The sequence below is a fragment of the Cygnus olor genome, chromosome 13 (genome assembly GCF_009769625.2).
Source record: "Cygnus olor isolate bCygOlo1 chromosome 13, bCygOlo1.pri.v2, whole genome shotgun sequence".
Taxonomy (NCBI): domain Eukaryota; kingdom Metazoa; phylum Chordata; class Aves; order Anseriformes; family Anatidae; genus Cygnus; species Cygnus olor.
The window spans coordinates 12033775-12053489 of NC_049181.1; the positions used below are offsets into that span (position 1 = coordinate 12033775).

At 35.1% G+C, this 19715-nt stretch overlaps 1 long non-coding RNA gene across 1 annotated transcript in view; it reads right to left on the minus strand.

Annotated features, from left to right (window-relative positions):
• Positions 1-6464: 6464 nt before the first annotated feature.
• LOC121077415 overlaps positions 6465-19715 on the minus strand; it is an 80141-nt gene continuing 66890 nt past the window's right edge. Inside the window, exons 3-5 of the long non-coding RNA XR_005824021.1 lie at positions 14782-14927; positions 8849-9253; positions 6465-6645 (exon numbers count right to left, since the gene is read on the minus strand). This is a non-coding gene — a long non-coding RNA (uncharacterized LOC121077415). The remainder of the gene's footprint in view (positions 6646-8848; positions 9254-14781; positions 14928-19715) is intronic.

Sequence of the window (19715 nt, forward strand, 5' to 3'; positions counted from 1 at the left end):
TACACAACAGTTGATGCTAGCAGGGCATTTGACAGTAATAAATAGTATCTGGAATGTAACTCTGTTCAGTTGTCCCTGTTCCTTCTATTCTGGGTACGGGTGGATGTATAGTCTTATTGTTTCTAAATGCCATCACCTTCTAGCTGGGTATAAAACATAGACTTATCTTCATCCTGGAGTCATTGTAACGCCATTTTTTTAAAACAGCATTTAAAATCTGCCAGTGTAATATCGATAGCAATGCCAGTTAGCCACTGTCTTGTTTTTGCTTCTCATTTAATGACACATCTATGCGCTTAATATTTACATGTTAGTCTGAAAAGCTTTTACTATGTAGGCAAACTTGCCCTTTTTTTTTTTTTTTAGTGGAGCAAATCATGTTCCTCTGTTATCTGTTTCCATACCGAGTTATTTCTATTGAGGGGAAAAAAAAGCAATAATTCTCAGGTTACTCTATTACTGTTGTTCATAATTAAACCATCGCAACTGAAACATACAACAGGCTACTTGTAAAATTCCTGGAGAATGTGTGTGTGGAATTTAATAACTGCAGCACACAGAAACATCTAAGCTACAAAGTTAACAAATAGTGTATAGGAAGGAGAAATGCATTCCCTGATTAAGAAATAGTTGTGCATACTGGTCAGGGAAAAATTGAGTAGTAAGACCAAAAGTTGCCTTCTTGATGGTATAAAATAAATCTACGGTTTGGACACCCAAAAATATATCTCAAGTGATAAAGCAGAACAAGGTAAATTTGGAGGTAGTAGATCATTAACTAATAGACAATAAATATATTTCCTTTTTCATGCAGCTTAAGGCAAAAAGGTTAAAAAAAAAAAAAAAAAGATCTTATCACGCTGACAGCTCTCAGGGGAAAAAAAGAAAAAAAAAGTGTTATAGTGGTGAATGAATGTAAACTCTAAATGGCTTCCTTGTGATTAACTTCATGAATTCTAATTCTATTCTACTGTATCATGATGCATGGATGCTATGTGCAAAGTAATTTGAATTACAGTGCAGGGAAGCCTGCTTTGATATAAAGTAGCTGTTGTATCCTCTGTAGGATGTAAGAAACACAGAGATATTTGCATCATCTAATCTGCATTCTGGCATATTACAGATTATTTAAATTAATTCTGTTAAATCAATAATTAATAGCTGTGTGATGATATCAGATTAATGGGTTTAAAATATATATATTTATTTAATTTAAAAGTAAGAAAAAAAGAAATACAGGATAAAAACAGAATATGTAATTAAATCAGTAAGTTGTGAAAGGAGTGATAAAGTTATGATGAATAATAGTCATATATTCAGAACACGATTAATCATATAAGATAAACTAAAAAATTTGGCCTGATTCTCCTTCTGTTTGCTAAAATGCTTACGGAGTCAGAAACTGTGTGAGTACTATTTAAATATATGCTATTTTGACAACTTTGCTCATACTGTCATTATGGAAATCACTGGCTTGCAGGTATCTTTAAAACACCATAAATCCTATATTCTGTATTATTGCAACACTTCTGGACTCAAAAATTGGTGCCAAATCTAATAATAATAATATTGCTGAGGCCAAGATTTTATTATTTAGGAATTTTAGATTAGAGTACTAATCAAAGTTACTAATCACACATAGGTACAGTGCTATGTAAGGGAACTCACATATGTACTGCATTTTATGCTTTTAGCACTATTGATACAGAAAGGAAATAGTAATTGCCTAAGAAAACTTTAAGCGAGTCCAAGTTGGTGGCCCAAGAACAACTTGAGCTCTGGTCAGTTAAGAAAGGTAAAAGTAGTTTCAAATGCTACAGCTGCTTTTGATTCTCCTGTCACTTTGTAGCTTCATAAACCTTCCCCACCCCTCCCAAAAAAAAAAAAAAAAAAAAAGTTGCTTCTTTTTTAAAGCTGTTGCAGAAACCTGCGGAAGTTGGGAGGGCTGATGAACTGCCGTTGGGGACTTGTGATTACCTGAACAATAGTAGATATGAAAAGAAAAGACTGAAGTGTCATTTTTTTCTTTTTTTCCTACCAGTATTCCTTCAAATATCTATTTCCAAGTATGACATCTCACTGGAGGAGACTGTGATTAGAACTCTTTTCTCCTTCCATGTGCTGCTAAGAACCCAGAGGTTTTATAGTTACATAATAGCTGAAAAATCAATGGGTCAGTGGATTTAACTGGCCTCCACTGTATGGGAAATATGTGATTTCCTCTGTACCACTGTACTTTTTGGAAAGAAGGGAACAAGTTGATAAAATGTATTTTCTTTTAACAAGTTTAGAAAGAGGAAGTCTTTCTTGCTGGAATAGCAGGTAATAAAAAACAAGAAAATGGAGAGGTCAGGTAAGAAAAAACCAAGTGCTTGAAGATGGGGAAAACAATTGAAAGCTATTTTTAGTAGTTTTGCTAAAGTATCCATTGAAATATTTTTATTCCTTCCATCTCTGTCTTCAGAAGAAGGTTTTGTAATAGTAAAGGCATCCTCCTCATAGCAACCAATGACGTCTATTAGAGCAGCTGCATCTATGTTTTTCTTTCTGATGTTTTATATCATCAGTGACACTTCTTGTGTTTCTTCTCACCCATTTCCTGAAGTATAATTACAAAGAGATGGAAATGTTTGTGACCCTGACTTATTACTGTTAAATAGGTTATAATTGTAGCCTGAAGTAATTGGCTTTTGCAGGAAAACACTGTTAACCTGTCATAAGAATTTCTCTAATGGCCTGTGCTTATGGTCATTCTAGATAATAAAGAAAATTCTAACCTTTGTTACACATATCCTAGCACAGTAGTGTTAAGGCAATTGTCCCAGTCCTCAAAACCTCTTTTACTTGCAATTATGAAATAGACTAAAAGTATCCATGTTAAATGTCTAGGTTTGTTGCACAATGGATCTGAACAAATATATGTGCTTTAAGAGATACATGCAGCATGGATAAAACTCGGGTAAAAACTGTCCTTTAGCTGGAGTTTTCAATGCATGGTTTGTCACACACAATGTGTATGGTTGTAATACAACGTTAGTGCAAGAACAACATACATCTGTACAGCAAAACAAGTATCATTACCACTAGGAATGAAGCAAGTGTTTTGGAGATTACAAAATTGGTCCTTACATTGGGATAACTACCATAAATTCTGGATTTATTGCCTAGATTCTTCCTACCTAACGTAGTTTCCAACTGAAGCACCTGAAGTGCTGCCCTTAGGCTGTGTGTGCAGATCAGAAGCATCTGCAGAGGGTGATTCATGCCAAGCAGGACCTTGAATGTAATCTGGAGCACTGCTCCCTCCCAAAAGGCTATATACAGATGGAGATGAGGGTGATGAGACCTCTCATTTAGGCAGGTCAACAAGACACCCAAAGCCACAAGAAGTGTAACAAGACTGAAGTCCCATATTGGCTTTTATCATGAATAACCTTTATCAGAACAATTCAGAGAACTTCTTGATCTCCTCTTTATGATTATTTTTCTTCATGATTAATGATACCTTCCCCACCCACTGCCATGCAAATAGATGTTTGTTAGTATCTCTGCAAAACATGGATCTGTGCAGGGTTCAAATTCCCACAACCACTGTAACTAAGCAAACATTGTTATCCCATTTTATACACAGGGAAATTGCAGTTCAGAAAAAAAAATAATAAAAATTAGCTTAATTGCCTAAAAGATACCCTAATGCCTTAACAGATTAAGCAGTAATATGAGATTTCATTGAGTATAATTCTGCTCTGGGATTTCCATTTGTTTGTTTGCTTTCTTTGGCAAAGGTCTGAACTTTTGATGCTCTTTTCCTCAGTTATGGTAAAAGCGTTTTTTATGTTACCTCTGATTCTGAATGTTGGAGGGTAGCTTTAAAATTCTGGTTCAGTCACAGTAGGAAAGTCTTCTGTATTATTAGATCAGGTTTTTTCAAAGCCAGAAAAGCTGCTTTAGTCAGTAAACAAGTGCTTGTAACACCTCTTCCACCATCTCCTCCAGCCTGCCTGATTTAACACATCCAGTGTCCTAAAGTTATTGGGAAGGCCTAGAGAAGCATTTCACTTGGTGCATCACTATCTCCAACTTGCTGGCTACAAGCCTTGAGATATATTACTATTCTCAACCTAAGCTTTAATTAAACCATCAAAACTTACTGGGACAATAAACACATTTTTCATGAAATTATTTAAAAATACCTACATTATCACAAGATAATTAAATTGAATTGTAAACTTATTTTGACGGTTTCTGAACTTCCTACATTTTTGTCAAAGATCACCATTTTGATTGGCACTGTATAATTGATCCACTGCTTTCCTGAACTGAAATTTTGTTCACAATAACACTTTCTAGGTGTGTTTATAGCAGAAAGTCTTCAGCTTGAGGATTTACTCAGACATGTATGCATGCATACTCCTATTTGGAGTACAGGAGTTGGAGTTTTTGGGTACACTTGCCTGAGTAGTTGCATATTGTTCTCATTAATTTCCTTTTTAACTTTTGTGGGATGGAGATTTACAGCATTGGGCCATTGTTTTTTAAGGGTTTTTAATTCTTTAGTATTATATAAATTTGTAAAGTCATTATTTTTTCCCCCTTTTCTCATTTGTCTTGCATAATTTATTCTAAATTTAGTCAGAACATAACATCAAATTGCACTAGTTCTGTCCAGTAATGAATAGCTCTTGAGACAGAGATGAGGATTTTCTGAATCCCTCATTATTGACTTACTCCTGCTTCCATCAAAGTCAATGGAGATTTTAGAGTTATTTAAAAAAAAAAAAAAAAAAAAAAAAGTCAAATTCTAATAGTATTCTAATTGTGAACAGAAGAACAACATACTGAAATAGCAATATCAGAAATAATGAAAAATAGTCTGAGATAACTGTAGCAATTTTGATGTAAATATAGACAGGGAACCTCAATGTATTTACTACTGATGTACATAACTTTTGATGACTGTAATCTACAGAAAAACAGGCTGTTCTTTACCTGCCCTGCAGGAAAAAAACAGTGAACTAGATAAGTTATTCTCTCCACCTCTTTTCCCAACTCCTTTAATTAAGGAGCTAGATTAAAAAAAAAAAAAAATTAAATGTTTTGATAGAGAAACTGAATGTGTTACATCTGTATGAGTGAATAGGCACAAAGGGAAATATCCTAAGGAGACTGCAGCTATTTACAAGGACAAAGAATACATAGTTTGTTCTCACAGAACTGTATTATTTTATCTAACATTGTTTTGTAATTTTCCTTTTTTTTTTTTTTTTTTTTGGTCTGTTTTTGTAAGAGTCTACTTGACTGGAAACTTGTTCTTTTTTCATAAGGTGAAGAGCTACGCAATAATGAATGATACGCTTAGAGAGGACGTTAAAATTGAACAATTAGAGAAATGCAAATATAAAAAATAAGACGATAGAAATATTCCCAGAGAACACACTAAACAGAATTTCTGAAAGCATTTATCTGTTGATTTGTCCTTGTAGATCAAGCCATGGTCCTTTAAGAGGATGTTTTCAGTTCATTGCCATAGACCAGGACTAAGAACCATGGCAGTAATGACAGAGGAGGAGGATGGACAAGTGGTAATTACCTAGTGAAAGTTTACAGTGTTCACCTTATTTTAAATTTATTTATTTATTTATTTATCCATGTCCAGTAGCTAATAGATCTGGAAAGTGCAATACTGCTTAGAAAAATAAAGACATTTCTGAAGAAGGAAATTACATTTTTTTTAGATGTCACTATAAAGTTTGGAGAAGACATTTGAGCTCTGTTTTTCTGGTTTTAAGCTCATAAGGATGCCATTAGGTATCTAATGGTTCTAAAAAGCACTTTCAGCTGTGTGCATATCTTCCTGCTGTCTATTGCATGCCTGCAAGTTGTTTCACATTGGAAAAATCAGAGCAGGTATTTTTTGTAAAAAGTACTTGACAAAAAGACAGATTTGACAAAGAAAAACTCACATGAAACACCAAGGAATGAGAATGTAGTATGTGATATATTCAGTTTTAGTATCTGATGTTGAAGAATAAGTTGTAAGTTGCATGATAGAAAAGTGCTAATTGGGACAGGAGTGATGAAAGTTGAGTAATTTTTAAGTTCATCTTAGAATTATAGAAACAATTGGAAGCAAAATACCATTCCTGTATTATAGCCAAGACGAAATTAAGCACTAAGGGATACTTAAAATTAGTTTGCCCACCCAGTTAAGAAAATATAACTTAACGCTGCTTTCATGGGTATGCTTGTCCTTGTTTAACGGAACACATAATTAAAATATTTCCCGAGTTTCAGAAGTAATTTTCCTTTTCATAGCTTTAATTCAGTATGAATACCTTTTGGATTTACAGGTAGCCCATACATTTATTCACCTTTGTTTTTTTGCTTAAATCAAGAAATCTTGCCCTCAGTCAAAGAGACTCAGGCACTGACTGATTTGTGAGCTTTGAATTCTCATTTTTTCTTCATGTGAGGATGGATCCAAGTATAGTAACTGAAGTTTTCATTTGCTATAATTTTATATTTGCCTTGAATGTGGTGTCTAGGCCAATGCTATGTTGAAGGAAGGAAGTACAATAATCAGGTAGAAAATGCCAACTGAAAGCTGAGATCTGACTGGTCCTCCTCTCCCACGTGGAGGTATACCTGAGGAAACATGAAAACTTCATTTTTCTGAGATGTAATCACAGGTTAATTTATAAAAAATATTTTTATCTTATTTTTTTGCTACAGGAAAAATTGATTCTAAAAATATTTAAAGTTACAATATTTTTATCAAATGGCTAGTATTTGTATCCATCATCTGTTTCAGTTGTACTTCAAGGCAACATTTGTTCTTCAGTTACATACTGTGTTTAGATAGTTACATGGACTTTTTTCCCCAATAAATTTAGTTCATATGGAGTAGCAGCCCAGACTTTGCTGACATACAGATAATACCAATAATTATACTAAACTCTTGTTATCTTGTGTTGTGATTTATCCTGAATTGTGATTTATATTGAAAGAGTAAGTGTCTGAGAAATAACAGTCCAAGTTTCAAGAAGCTGATGAGGCCATTGCCCATTTATCTCACGCACACTTGTCTTAAAAATGTGTTCTTGTTTGTATTGCACTAATGCTCTTCAAATCCAACTTCTCGGAGGTCTGTTTGCATTGAAGAAATGTTCTGTGATCACTTAAGAAGAAAGGAATCACAGTCACTTGTATTTCATTACTCATCTGCTTCAGAAAGGTACCAAGTTTCATGATGTAAACAGTTTCAACATATAAATTCTTACAGAAAAAAAAAAAGTTTTTTTCATTCTTTAAGATTTTATACCTCTTGTTGTAAAAATAACATGGCTTTATGTATTTTCCCAGAGGAAATATTTATATATCAGTAGGAATTCACACTAGTTCTTCCCTCTGGTAAAACTATATATCTGATTTCCAAAACAAGCTGAGTACGTCAGTCATTTTTTGTTGGTTTTGTTGGTTGGTTTTTAGCTGCCACTCTAAATTACAGGTAGGAGTTTCCATGAAAAAGATCTCATGACCTTTTACAACTCAAAAAAAATTGGCAAATGTTCAGTTGTTTACTTTGATCCATCTACTTGCAATTTGCATAGAATAGATGCAGCAGAAGATGAAGGCCTCACGGTAATATCATCAAAGGATGATGATTACTGAGCTCTCCCCAGTGGATGTAGCTGCTTGCTAGGGAGGGGTGCTAAGTAGTGGTAACTGTGCAGAGTGCACTGGGACAGAACAGGGAGTCCAGCAGTGGGCTCAGATGGGTGCGCTGTCCCAAGGTACGTGAGAGGCAGGTGTGATGAGCTGAACCAGAGCTAAACACAATGAGGGGGAGGAGTAGGGAGGAAATGCAATGTGAAAGTGGAGAAAGGAACAGTAGGAGTCTTGGAAGATATATGTGGAGATATATCTGGAAAATATATCTGGATATATCAATATGGAGACAAAAGCAAAGGTCTGTTTTTGCCTATTACTACACCTAAGAAAAATTAAGCACTATTGTCTCTGCTCCCTGCAGAAATAGGGGCATGAATTTAAAGAAGCAAATAAGTGGGGTGGCTCAGGAGTTGGAGGAAGAGAGCAGCAGCAAGTCCCCCAGGGATGAGGAGGCTGGGAGGCAGCCCAGAAGGGCTGGAAGAGGTGGCAAACAGTGCAGGAAGAGGATGCCAGGGAAGAAGCCCAGCCAACATGAAGTTTGGGAAACATAAATCTTCATTATGATAAGTACAAATGATATAGATACACCCTAAAAGGGTGGATTAATCAAAATGTAAAGAAAAAGAAACATTTCTTTAATTTTTGAAAAGTGAAATGTGAATATCAGAATTTACATTAGATGCCTTAATTTCTATCATTCTGTTTGAAAAACCTGGCAAAATGATTTCCTCTCTGTTCCTCTGGCTTAACACTATTTTGAGGTGAACGAATATTTTAATGAACTCATTTCATTTCAAATCATTAAATATATTCATGCTTGATAACATGCATCAGTTCTTTCTGTGGGGGGGAGATTATTACTAGGAATAGTGCAGTGCATTAGAATTGTATTAAAATGTAGATTTAGGCCATATTTAATTTCCTCCTGAGCTCTGTGTTGTGCAAGAAGTGTACAAACCAGATGTAGTCAAAAGTAAAAACTGACAGAATCAGCTTGTGCCTGCAGGGGTCAGCAAAGAAGTTGTTCAAGTTCTGCCCCTCCCAATCTGCTCCGATTTCATTTGGTCTGTAGAGCACAGTATGCTCTGATAGAACCAGCACACACGTTTTGAATTAATCAGTCATCTCAGCATTAATAATGCAGTGCAAATTATAATAAGCTGATCTGCAAATGTACCTTTGAAAGTCAGTGGTAGAGCTCTCCTTCACAGTCAAGCTGCAAAATCTGAATCTTACTGGAAAAAAGATTGGAAGTCTCCAAAAACTATTGTTATATTCAGAGTCAAATTCATAGTGTGACCTTTTCTGCTTTAATGAGTCAGCAGGGTGATGAAGAGATGATAAAGAATAGGATCTTTTTTGAAAAAAAAGATTCTCTAGCATTGTTGGTTTATCTGAGCTTCATGTGGGAGAGTCTGCATGCATGAGGATTTAAAGATAGACCTCTAGCTCTGGAAGACGGTAAGTAACATTAGTCATGATGGAAGATTTTTTTTCCTCGAAGAGAAAAATCCAAAGATCTGTGGTTTCATTTCATATGCTTTCTCAGCACTAAACTGGTTTTCTTCTAACTTCAGAGTTTCTGCAAAAGAAAAATCTATGTCAGTAAAATTCACTGTCAGGAAATAATTTATTTCTGATCGACCTTAGCTTTTGTCTGTTTGAGCCAACAATAAGTAATGGGAACTGAAAGCTGGCCAAAGAGGGACATGGTTTTGTGGTTCCCTCTGGACAAAAAAGTGACTCAGATAGGCCAGCTCAGCTAATGTCTGGATAAAATTAAAAATTTCCTTTCAGGTCAGCAATTGGAATGAAGTATTTCACTATTTTCACATGCATTTTTAATGTTATTTTATGCATAGAATGGATATAGCAGTAACAGTTATTTCAAGTTTGATTAAAAACAATAATAAATTCCAGGATGATGTGACAGAAGATTTTTTTTTTGGTCACTTTTGTATTAAATATGAAACAGTAATTCAGAAGGTGATTTTTTTTCTAATATTCAGAAATATAGTTAGCAATGGCATTTTGTAGAAAAAAATAAAAAAACACACATTCTGGACATCTTTGAAATAAAAGAAATATACGTATTGAGGAATAAGACAATTACACTGCATACCATTATCCTTACCTTTCCTGAAGTATAGTTCTCAAAATGAACAACAGCTGATACTGTGGTCTCAGCCTGTGAAGTGGGAGGATTTTGTCCCATATCCAATAGAAAATATTCCGACTTAGGCATCTCCTTTTAACCTTATCATTTTATTTTATTTTTTTTCACTAGCTTGGAATTATTGTTTCAGTCTGTGAAACATTACAGTTCGTAGATTCCTTACAGTATGACTGTTGTCTAGTGAATTATTCCTTATCCAGTATGTTTGTAGTTTGGTTTTCCTGCCCAAGGGTCAAACGTCTGTCTTTTTGAATGGCATCTTAGTGTTTTTTTTTCATGGAATATTTTCTCAATGCATCAAAATCATTTTGAATTGTAAACCTGTCCTCCAATGTGCTTGCAGCCCCTCCCTGCTTAGTGTCACTTGTGATTTAAATAAGCATATTTTCTGTGCCACCGTGCAGTTTGTAACGGTTTTTAAAGTTAAGGTGCATGTCCAAGTAATATAATGTAGTTTATTACTAAAAAAATAAACCAGACAGTGGGCGGGTGTTGTTATTAGTTTGGCAATAACACATTCAGATTGACAAAGGCCCAGTCTTTGTTGTCCCACTGCAATATTTGATAATGAACTGAACATGTGATATTATTAGCAACTAAAATTACTAAAATAAAATGAAATTTGCTTGAGCTCCATTCCAAAACTATTTCTGGTCTATAAGGTTGATTCTAGTAAATGAAAGCCTTTGGACCCAGACTCCAATGTCCTAAATTTTACTAGAGGCTCTGTGCCTGGTGTGACTTTCATTCAGCATGTTCAGCCAAAGGGAATTAGAGGGACTTAAAGGATCCAAAACCAACACACAATCAATGCCAGAGGGCATTTCTTCCTCTCCTTGGAGAGACTCATTGACTAAAGAGGGAGCCAGAGTAACTGGTGCAAAAAGGTGTGTGGTCACAGCTAGCTGAAATAATTCCCACCACATCATGTCTCTGCATATTTTACTGTCATGATGTATTCCTAAATCCATCGGAACCTAGATCTACCACTAGATAGCATACAGCAATGACTTTCAAGCCTCAGTTCTTTTGGTACTAATAGGGAAGTGGATTGAGAGTATAGCAAATAAATTAAATTAATTATGTAACAGGCAGTGAAATATGACTAAATGCATTGGGATCTTGTTGTTCCTGATGATGCATGTGAATCATTCACATCTTCTGAGCTGTTCTGTTTTCTGGTGGATGCACTCCTATGAGAGAGTTCAACACTACCTACAAAGTATATGCTTGTGTGAATCTAATTTAGAAAACATTAGCAATTACCATGGAAGCCCTGGTTTATATTTAGATTGTAATCATTCACTCACTTTATAATGCTTTTGGACAGGGACTGTGGTTTTTTATTATTGGAATCCTGTGACTATAAAAACTGTAATCAGAGTCGCTAACCTTTGTTTTTGCACTATAGGTAGGCAATAGCTATGAAAGAACAGTTTTAACAGCACAACAGTAAAAGGAGGTTTCACATGCTTAAAGCAAGACTCTAAACAAAACAAAAAGTGCAGGAGAAAAAGATGTATGAATTTTAAGAATTTTACATTAAATATCATGCATTGGAATTTAAATCTCTGGCAAAGGTAAAAAATAGCTGCCAGTGGTGATCTCAGAGAAAAAGTTTACATAGTTGCACCTAATCTCATCACTTTCTGTGAGACCTGACAGGTTTGTCACACTGTATTTGGCTAAAAAATATATATATATATTAAAAAAAAAAAAAAAGACTGTTCTTCATGTTAATTAATTCAAGAAAAATAGGAAGATGGGTGAAACACTATAAACAGACTTGCATACAACTTTCTGAGCCAGTTTTCTCATCATTTAAATATTATTTGGACAGAATGTTCCCGTCCTGGACATGACTGTTCTCTATTAGGGACTAGCTGTGGCTGCTTTCTTTGGGAACCATTTTCTCCTGGGGTCTTTTTACTGAGATTGTATCAGTCTTGTATCAGTCCTGCATTTACTTTAAAATACTCATTTCTATAGCTTCTTCTTTTTTTTTTTTTTTTCATATATTTTGTTCTTGTGTGATTTCAGACAATGTGACATCCTTAAATTTCATCCAGCTTGTCATCCTAGTTTGTTTTCGACTAGATGGGCACTTAAGTATTTTTTATCTTCTGTAGGGGATATCTTCATTGGGAAACGGCCAATGTAGCCCTATTGGCAGTGTTTATTGTGTATGAACACTGATATATTCAAAACACAGATAATAATTCTCAAATTGTATATAGAAATGTTTCTCAAACAGTCACTTTCTGCAAAGATCCAAGAAGCAGATGAAGCCACTGTTAGCCACTGAAAGACTGGCAAAGAAATAATTTTATCATCTGCTTCTGCAAAACTCCTTTCAGGTAGGCTTTTCCTGAAAGCTTTTGCTGAGCTGATTAAGGTTAATTCTTGGTTGCTAATGCATTGCGGTAAGGTTCAGGTGGCATAAAGCCTCTAAATATTTCTCTGGTTTCTAAAAGTCATCCTTATTATTTATAATGTACCAAGTTATTATATTGTTTAATATTTAAATGGAATGGTATTTTAAGCAGTAACTCAACAACAAAGTAATTTAAGTTCTGCTATGAGATACTACATCTCACCCATTTGTGTGCATCATGCTTGCTCAAAATCAGAAACAATTTATAGATCAAGAATCATTTTTCTGTAGTGCTTTCAATTCATTTTTCAATTTTTAAACCTGTAACACCTTTTCCGCTAGCTACACATATCCACAGTTCTTTCTTGTTGATATTCATCTAACTCTGAAGTGCAATTATATTGTATTTCCTTGCTATTTGCAAGCGTAGAAAGTCTTTATTGACCCTAGTGTGATAGAAACCTATCTCTGGTATAGTAACCAATAAATCTTGGAGTTGAAATATGTCTGCTTTAATCTTCACTGTAATCAATTAAGCTCTGAGGTTAGAACTACTAAGATTTAATTCAGCTGGGTGTTTGCAGAAGTCTCTGAACTGCCTTTTCTGAGGAATTGATTGTAATATTAAGATACATTAGTAGAAGAGCAAATCTATACACAAGATCTAAATTTGGTCACAGCTATAAAATAGTGGTTGAAGTATACCACTGGGTAATGTATTATGTCCACTTTTTGGTCAAAAGGTCAATAATTTATAAGGTTTAATGACATAAGTGATTTCTAGTTTGTACAGAAAAAATCGTATACATGTGTTACTAAAGTTCCATGCAACTTGTTTTTATCCAAGCAATTATTTTTAATATGAGTAATGACTCATGCATTAGTCAGACTGTTGATATGAAGGGTCATTTCTAAGTGCCACGTAGTAACAGTTCCTGCTACTACTTCTGCTTCTGTTATTATTTTTTTTTCTATATGCTCCTCCAAAATTCAACTGTATGATCCCTCGCTGTCTGTCACTCCTTCAGAAATAACAGTCAGACTGCAGATACATTTTAGCCTTCAAGATACTTAATCCGAGAGCCTCAGGGAACCATTAAACATTTCCTCAGAATGGCAAATGTGATGTTATCCTTGATTTGACCATTCAGGAGAAGCACCCATGAGCTAGATTGCACCATGGACTTACAAGAACACAGGACCTAGAGAAGATATCCCTCCCAAGAGTCTCATCAAACACTGTCGGAGGAGGCATTAGTCAAAAGGGTTACCAGCCATCATGGCAAATTTCAAACATGGCAAGACTCAAATCATCCAAGGCCTTAGTGCAATACTGTCAGTCCTCCCCATGCAAGCTCACTGCCCATGACTCCTATGAGGGATATATGGAATGACTGTGATGGAACCTCTGTTACCAGCCTTGACTTTCATCCACCTTTTTTCTCTGCATACTTCGCAGTTCCTCTTCAATCTCTTCTTCCATTTTTCCGCGCAAACCCTGGCTGTCTGAAGCTATGTTATTTTCTGTCATACAGGCCATGTTTCCTCACTGAGCTGATCTGTGTGTAGCAGTATGGGTAGAAACCTTGCATCTTGTAAGTCCCTCATAAGCTTCCTATCTCTGCTTCAAAACCAGAATAAGAAGAGTTCTCATCTGTCCCCTCCATTTCCTTTATTATTATACTTTTCTTGGCTCCACCAAAATAGAGCAGAGGATGATGCTGGTCTGGCGAATAAACTCCTTTTTCCTTGTGAAATGTAAAAACACTTCAGTTGTTCATTTTTTTCCACCTTCCATCTAAGCCAGGCTTTGTCAAGCCTGAACAATAAATGTCTCATGTTTTTCAGAACAAGGTGGTATCTCTTTTTATCTCCCTGACTTAGTGGCAAAAAAAGAAAGGATTCATCAGAAAGCAAAGATTCATTTAAACTGAAAAGCTCTTGTGGTGATATACGAGTTTCACCAAAGTTTTCTATTGGAGAACAATGCACAAAACAGCAAGGCCCATCCTTTCCCCAGGCAGCTGGGAGAACAATGTTTAGGGCACTTACCTGGCTTGTAGAAAGTGCAGGTCCAGCTTTCTGTGTTGCCTAATTTAGAAGAGAGACTGAAACCAAAGTCTTCCAGCACGCTGGCTGCATGACCTTAGAGTCAGAGTGCTCAGAACATTTTTCAGTGCCTTGCAGGATTTTTCTAAGACTTTTATAAGGTCCTAGTTTTAGCTTGAACATTTTTGCAAGATAATAAATATTTGCTGTGCGTTCTAACGTTGTACCTCATCAAGAAGAGATTCTAAAGAACGTACAGCTCTAAGAACAGTGAGTTGTTGTGAAATACAAGCTCACAGTTTGATTATTTTCTTACATGTTTTCTTAATTGTCCTTAATTGTCATTTCTACAGACAGAAATTCTGGAAGATGCACCTGTTAGATCATGAAGTAAAAAGAGAAGTAAAATGTGGAAGAAATGGTATAAGGTAAGGAACAGCACTGCAATCTTCCAATCTGCTGAAGCTGTGATGTGGCACCACTTATTTCCCTCTCCAGCCTAATTCCTTACCTCTACTGGCAGAAGTAGGCATCCTCCTCATTGTAACCTTTGATAGTTTTGTTGATGTTGTTGCCGTTTTTCTGAGTCACTTTTCAGATGGATCATTTCCTCGGCCTGGTTTATCATTTAGCTACATGCATGCTTGAACCAGTTCTCTAAGGGTAGAAATGTACAGATAACACAGGAGGAGTTGCAGGAGCCCCCGATCAGCAATGTTATTGTGCATATTAACTTGAAGATCCATTATTGATTAAATTACTTGTCTACCAAGTACAGAATTTTACAATGACTCATGGTGGTTGGTTGAAGTCCTAGCTGTAGTGAGGAGATCAGTGCACTCCTACTAGGAATTTCACTAGAACCAAGGATTCGAAGTCATTACTTTGAAGAGGCTTCTGTCTTCCCTGAAAAAAAAACCTTCTGTCTGCATAGAGCTGTTCCTGTGACTGGTGTCAGAGATATGCCAGGCAATAAACCTATACCAACCTACAAGCAGAAATCAACAAAGATAGAATTTAGGAGCAATAAACATCACACAAGAACTAGAAACTAGAATAGCATGAGTAGGGACTGCTAAGGTTGCATTGCTGCCTCCTACTGTTTTTCAACTGTGTGCCTCTTTGGTTCAGTTTATACGATGTGCCGTAGGGTCACGTTGCTCACTTTTGCCCTCATAAGCATTCATTGTGTACTGTGAACAGAACTCTGCACTGAACAGGAGTGTATCTTATATAAAAGGCATAGAAAAGCAAAAGGATATGTGCTAGCAGGGCAACACAATACAAGAATTTGCACTTTCAAAAGAAAGAAGAAGAAGAAAGCTATTTTCTGTTGAGATTCCACTGCTGATAAAGTTTCCATTGTTGCATGACTGATAGATTACTTTTTTTGTGTGTGACATATGTGAATACATACATAAACAAGGAAAATAAAGTGATAAAATTGTTAGTATGTTCTTGTTTAATTTAAAAAGACATTAATAATAATAAGCGCCTGTTTTATTCTCATAAGGAAAAATAAAAGGAGCTGGTATCTAAAGCACTGTATATGAAGGTTTACTCGTGGGTACCTCCAGGTTCAGTGAACTCACTATGCATGTTCTATTATTCTGATGATGGCTACAGTGACTGAGGTGTCTCAGGTCTCAGACAGAAATCAGGTCACTCAGGTAGCACAGGCTTGCTCCTGACTGTGTTGACTGAAACAGCCGGACACAGAACTCTACTTCTTTTTGACAGACACCTTCAGTTAGTCTTAACATGACATACATAAATAAGGTAAAAATAATGCATAGGTGGAGAATATGTAATTTTCAAGTAATTTTTGTAAGCTTACTAAATAGTATCTATAAAGGGTTCTCTAGTTGAGCTTTTGAGAAATTTTCTGCAGCATATTTTTCTTCAGGGAGATACTGTTTTGGAAATTCTGCATGATCTTTTTTTTAGGAAAAAAAAAAACATCCCATTTCATTGTGAAATCACTTCTTAAAATTATAACATTGAAGATGCTAAAAAGCCTCATTAAAGAAATCCACCAGAATTGCAATATTTTGGGATGAAGGAACACTTATGATTTTCTTATGAAATCTCTAAAATCTTTGCTAACTTTTCTTAGTTTATATCGGGAAGAACTACCTTAAATTACAAAGAAGCCTTCAGTATGTTCAAGCCTGTTTATACACAGCTGTATACATGAGGTGAGTTCTATAAGACAGCAATTCAAAGTGAATCCAACCTTGTAATTTGAGTGGCTTTTCATAGTAACACTCCAATACCTGATTTTTCTCATTATTTTCTCATTATTATTATATATATAATCTTTCTTTTCTAAAACATCACAGAAGAACTAATCTGAGCATTTTGAAGTTTGGCTCATTCCACTGATTTTAAGAGGCTTTGAATCCAGCGCCACTAGTTGGCCATTGGCCATTGTTTCTGATATTCAAGGGTATGTGTGCATCCAGTTTTCCAACAACTACTGGTAGATGCCTCATCTCATTTTAGTGCATGATTATAAAAACACTAAAGTAGCACATTTCTTAGCTGGATAGATATGTTGCTATTTATGGGGGTTTAGTCATGTATATTTATGAGCTTCTAAAATTGTATATCCATTTTCAGAATTTCTTTAGTGTCTAAATCTCATGAATTATAACATAAATGTTTTAATATGCATGATTATTAACAATACATAAGAAAAATACAAGTAATATTGTGACTAATTTCCTGTGGGGACTGATAAATTGCCTGTATATTTATTTCTTGTTGGAAAATCTGACTTCATAATTTCATATGATTCCTAGGTAGAATATGTGTCTTTGACAAATAAGGCAAAATATATTTGACATCCATTTATTTGCCATTTAGAGAGCTTGGTGTACATTAATAGAAAAATAATAACTTTTTTTTTTTCTTTTTTCCAGCAAACAGGGTATTAACCTGACACTTAAAAAATGATAAGAATTTATTTGGTACTATTTCCACACCTTTATTATTTTCATTTATGGACTGATTAGTACTTTCATGAACCTGTAGCCAGACTCAACAACAGCTCAAGCTTGCAAGGGTGTCATTTATTTAGGAGAAACAGATGAACACTTTTCAACAACCCATTGTTCTCACTGATGAAATTTTCTGAACTTGTTTATCACGATCTGTTAACAAATGCTGGCAATATATAAGCATTTTAAATGTTGTATATGAATTAAGAGATTTATGTATGTGCTGGCTTATGCTTTGTTGTTTCTAAAAGTGTAAAATAATGCCCTTATTAGTTACTTAAATAGCCACAAATGATATTTCTCTCTGCATAGAGTGCCTAGTGTCATAAGAGATGACCTCAAGCTGCAGCCTTAGAATAATTCAGCTTAAGATTCCTTCAGCCATGAGATACAGATCCCCTGGGAATTGGGTTTTGTTCATTAGTTTCAGAAATATTTGTTTGAAAAATACAATGATTTTTAAAGCAAAGGATGAGAGGAGACCTCTAGTTTTCATTACAAAAATCAAACAATCACATTCCCCCCTCCCCCAAACAAACAAACAAACAAACAAACACATTTGCCATAATGCACAAATATAGAAATCTCAAAAATATCTGTGGCATGAAAAAGCTGTTTCCTGCTTTTCTGAGGAATCTCATGCCTTGTTTTAAATGTTCAGTAAACAGCTTCTGCTATCTCATATTTGATAAAATGTAATTTATAGCCAGTTACAAAACATGCCTCAGTGAAGAGTACTTAGGAAACCTCTGTTACACATCTACGAAGTTTTATTTCTTGACTGCTACCATTTCTAGCTGTGATATCATCTCTTTTCACATCAAAGTCGCTGTTGCTTATTTTGTGGAATGGGATATAAAAGCAGAGTTTCAAGCAAGGCATTCTCCAGTATATGTGGTAGATGTAGTAGCACAGAGACCATTCCATGTAAGCATTTAGCCCCCAAGTCTCTAGATTATCAATCATCTAAAATGTTCTAAAGAGCATTAATAATTAAAATATTCTCAAGTTTTTTTGGTAATGACAGTTCTGCTAAACATAGATTTGGATAAACTGCTAAAATCAACACTTGCTTGGATTTTGGCAAGAGTATTTTTCCACATTACAGAACATATAACAATTTCAGGTAATTTGATTTAAAAGAAGTCCAGGTAAGAGCAATTTGCAAAGCACTTCCTTGTCAAAACTTCAACAGGTTGTATTGTGGAAGGAAGTACAGGTAAACACACTTTACATGTACGCAATAACCGCATCATTAAATTTGGCAACACAGAGTAACAGAGTTTGTCTTCTTTGTGTTCATCATTGCACAGTTGCATTTTCCCACAAATTAAGACCACCCCAGTTAGTAGCGTAATGATAGTAGTGTATCAGCTAGGGATTCACCAAAAAACCTGCTTGCAGAAAGGCATGCTAAAAAAAAAAAAAAAAAAAAATCAAAAAAAAATCTGCAGTGCATTTTAAAGTTACTTAATTGTATCCAAATGGGATGTGGAGAAAATAGCATTTAAACCAGGCATTTTTGTAGTATTTTGGATTGCATACCTGGGAAAGATTTAGCAGTCTAAGATTGCAAGTGAAGAAGTGATTGTGAAAGCAGTGACAGCTGCAAATATGAATACTTAGCTTGCCAGGAGCCTGTCTTTACTGAAGAGTTGTATTTTAAAGATGTCTACAGTTGACTGGGAACCTGAGCTGTGGCAAGAAATTGCTCTTCCTAAAACATTCTACAGTAAAGCATATGTTGAATGAATTGTAGGCTTGGGTTAGTGTGAATGTAAAATGGAAATTTTCAGGTTTAAATTTATATGAAAATCGTAACAAAAAAATGTGTATTGTTTTATATTTTATGATTTGTCATCTTTGGTAATCATTAAACAAAGTAAAGCTAATTTTAAAATAGATTTCAATCTTAATGTATACTTAAATACTGATATATTTATTTAATAATACACAATCTTACCCAATCAAGAAAAGAACCTAAAATATGAACTCAGACCAGCCCTGTTTCTTTGGTGTAAGTGGCATATTCCTTATAGCATTAGCTGAGTACAAGCCCCATTATATCACTTGGTTGAATGGTATAATTCCCCGTCTTTCTCCTTTGAAATCTTTCTCTGGGTAGATTGCAGACCGCTAAATTATGCTGTAGTCTCTTTTCTTCCACAAGTACAATCATTTCTTCACTGTCATCTGGAAGAGAATGACTGGTTGTTAAGGCATTAATGATCGAGTTTGACATGGGGGGAAAACGTGCATGTAAAGGATTTAATTGGACTCATCCCTTGTTTTTGTGTGACTGACAGTGCAGGTTTATGATATAATTGGGTTGTTTTTCAGTCTTGTTTTGGGAACAGCTTTGGAGTGAAAAAATCTCTTTTCAAATCTAGTGCATAAGTAAGTTAAGAACAGAATTGCTTTCACCTTCATTAGCTAAATTTCC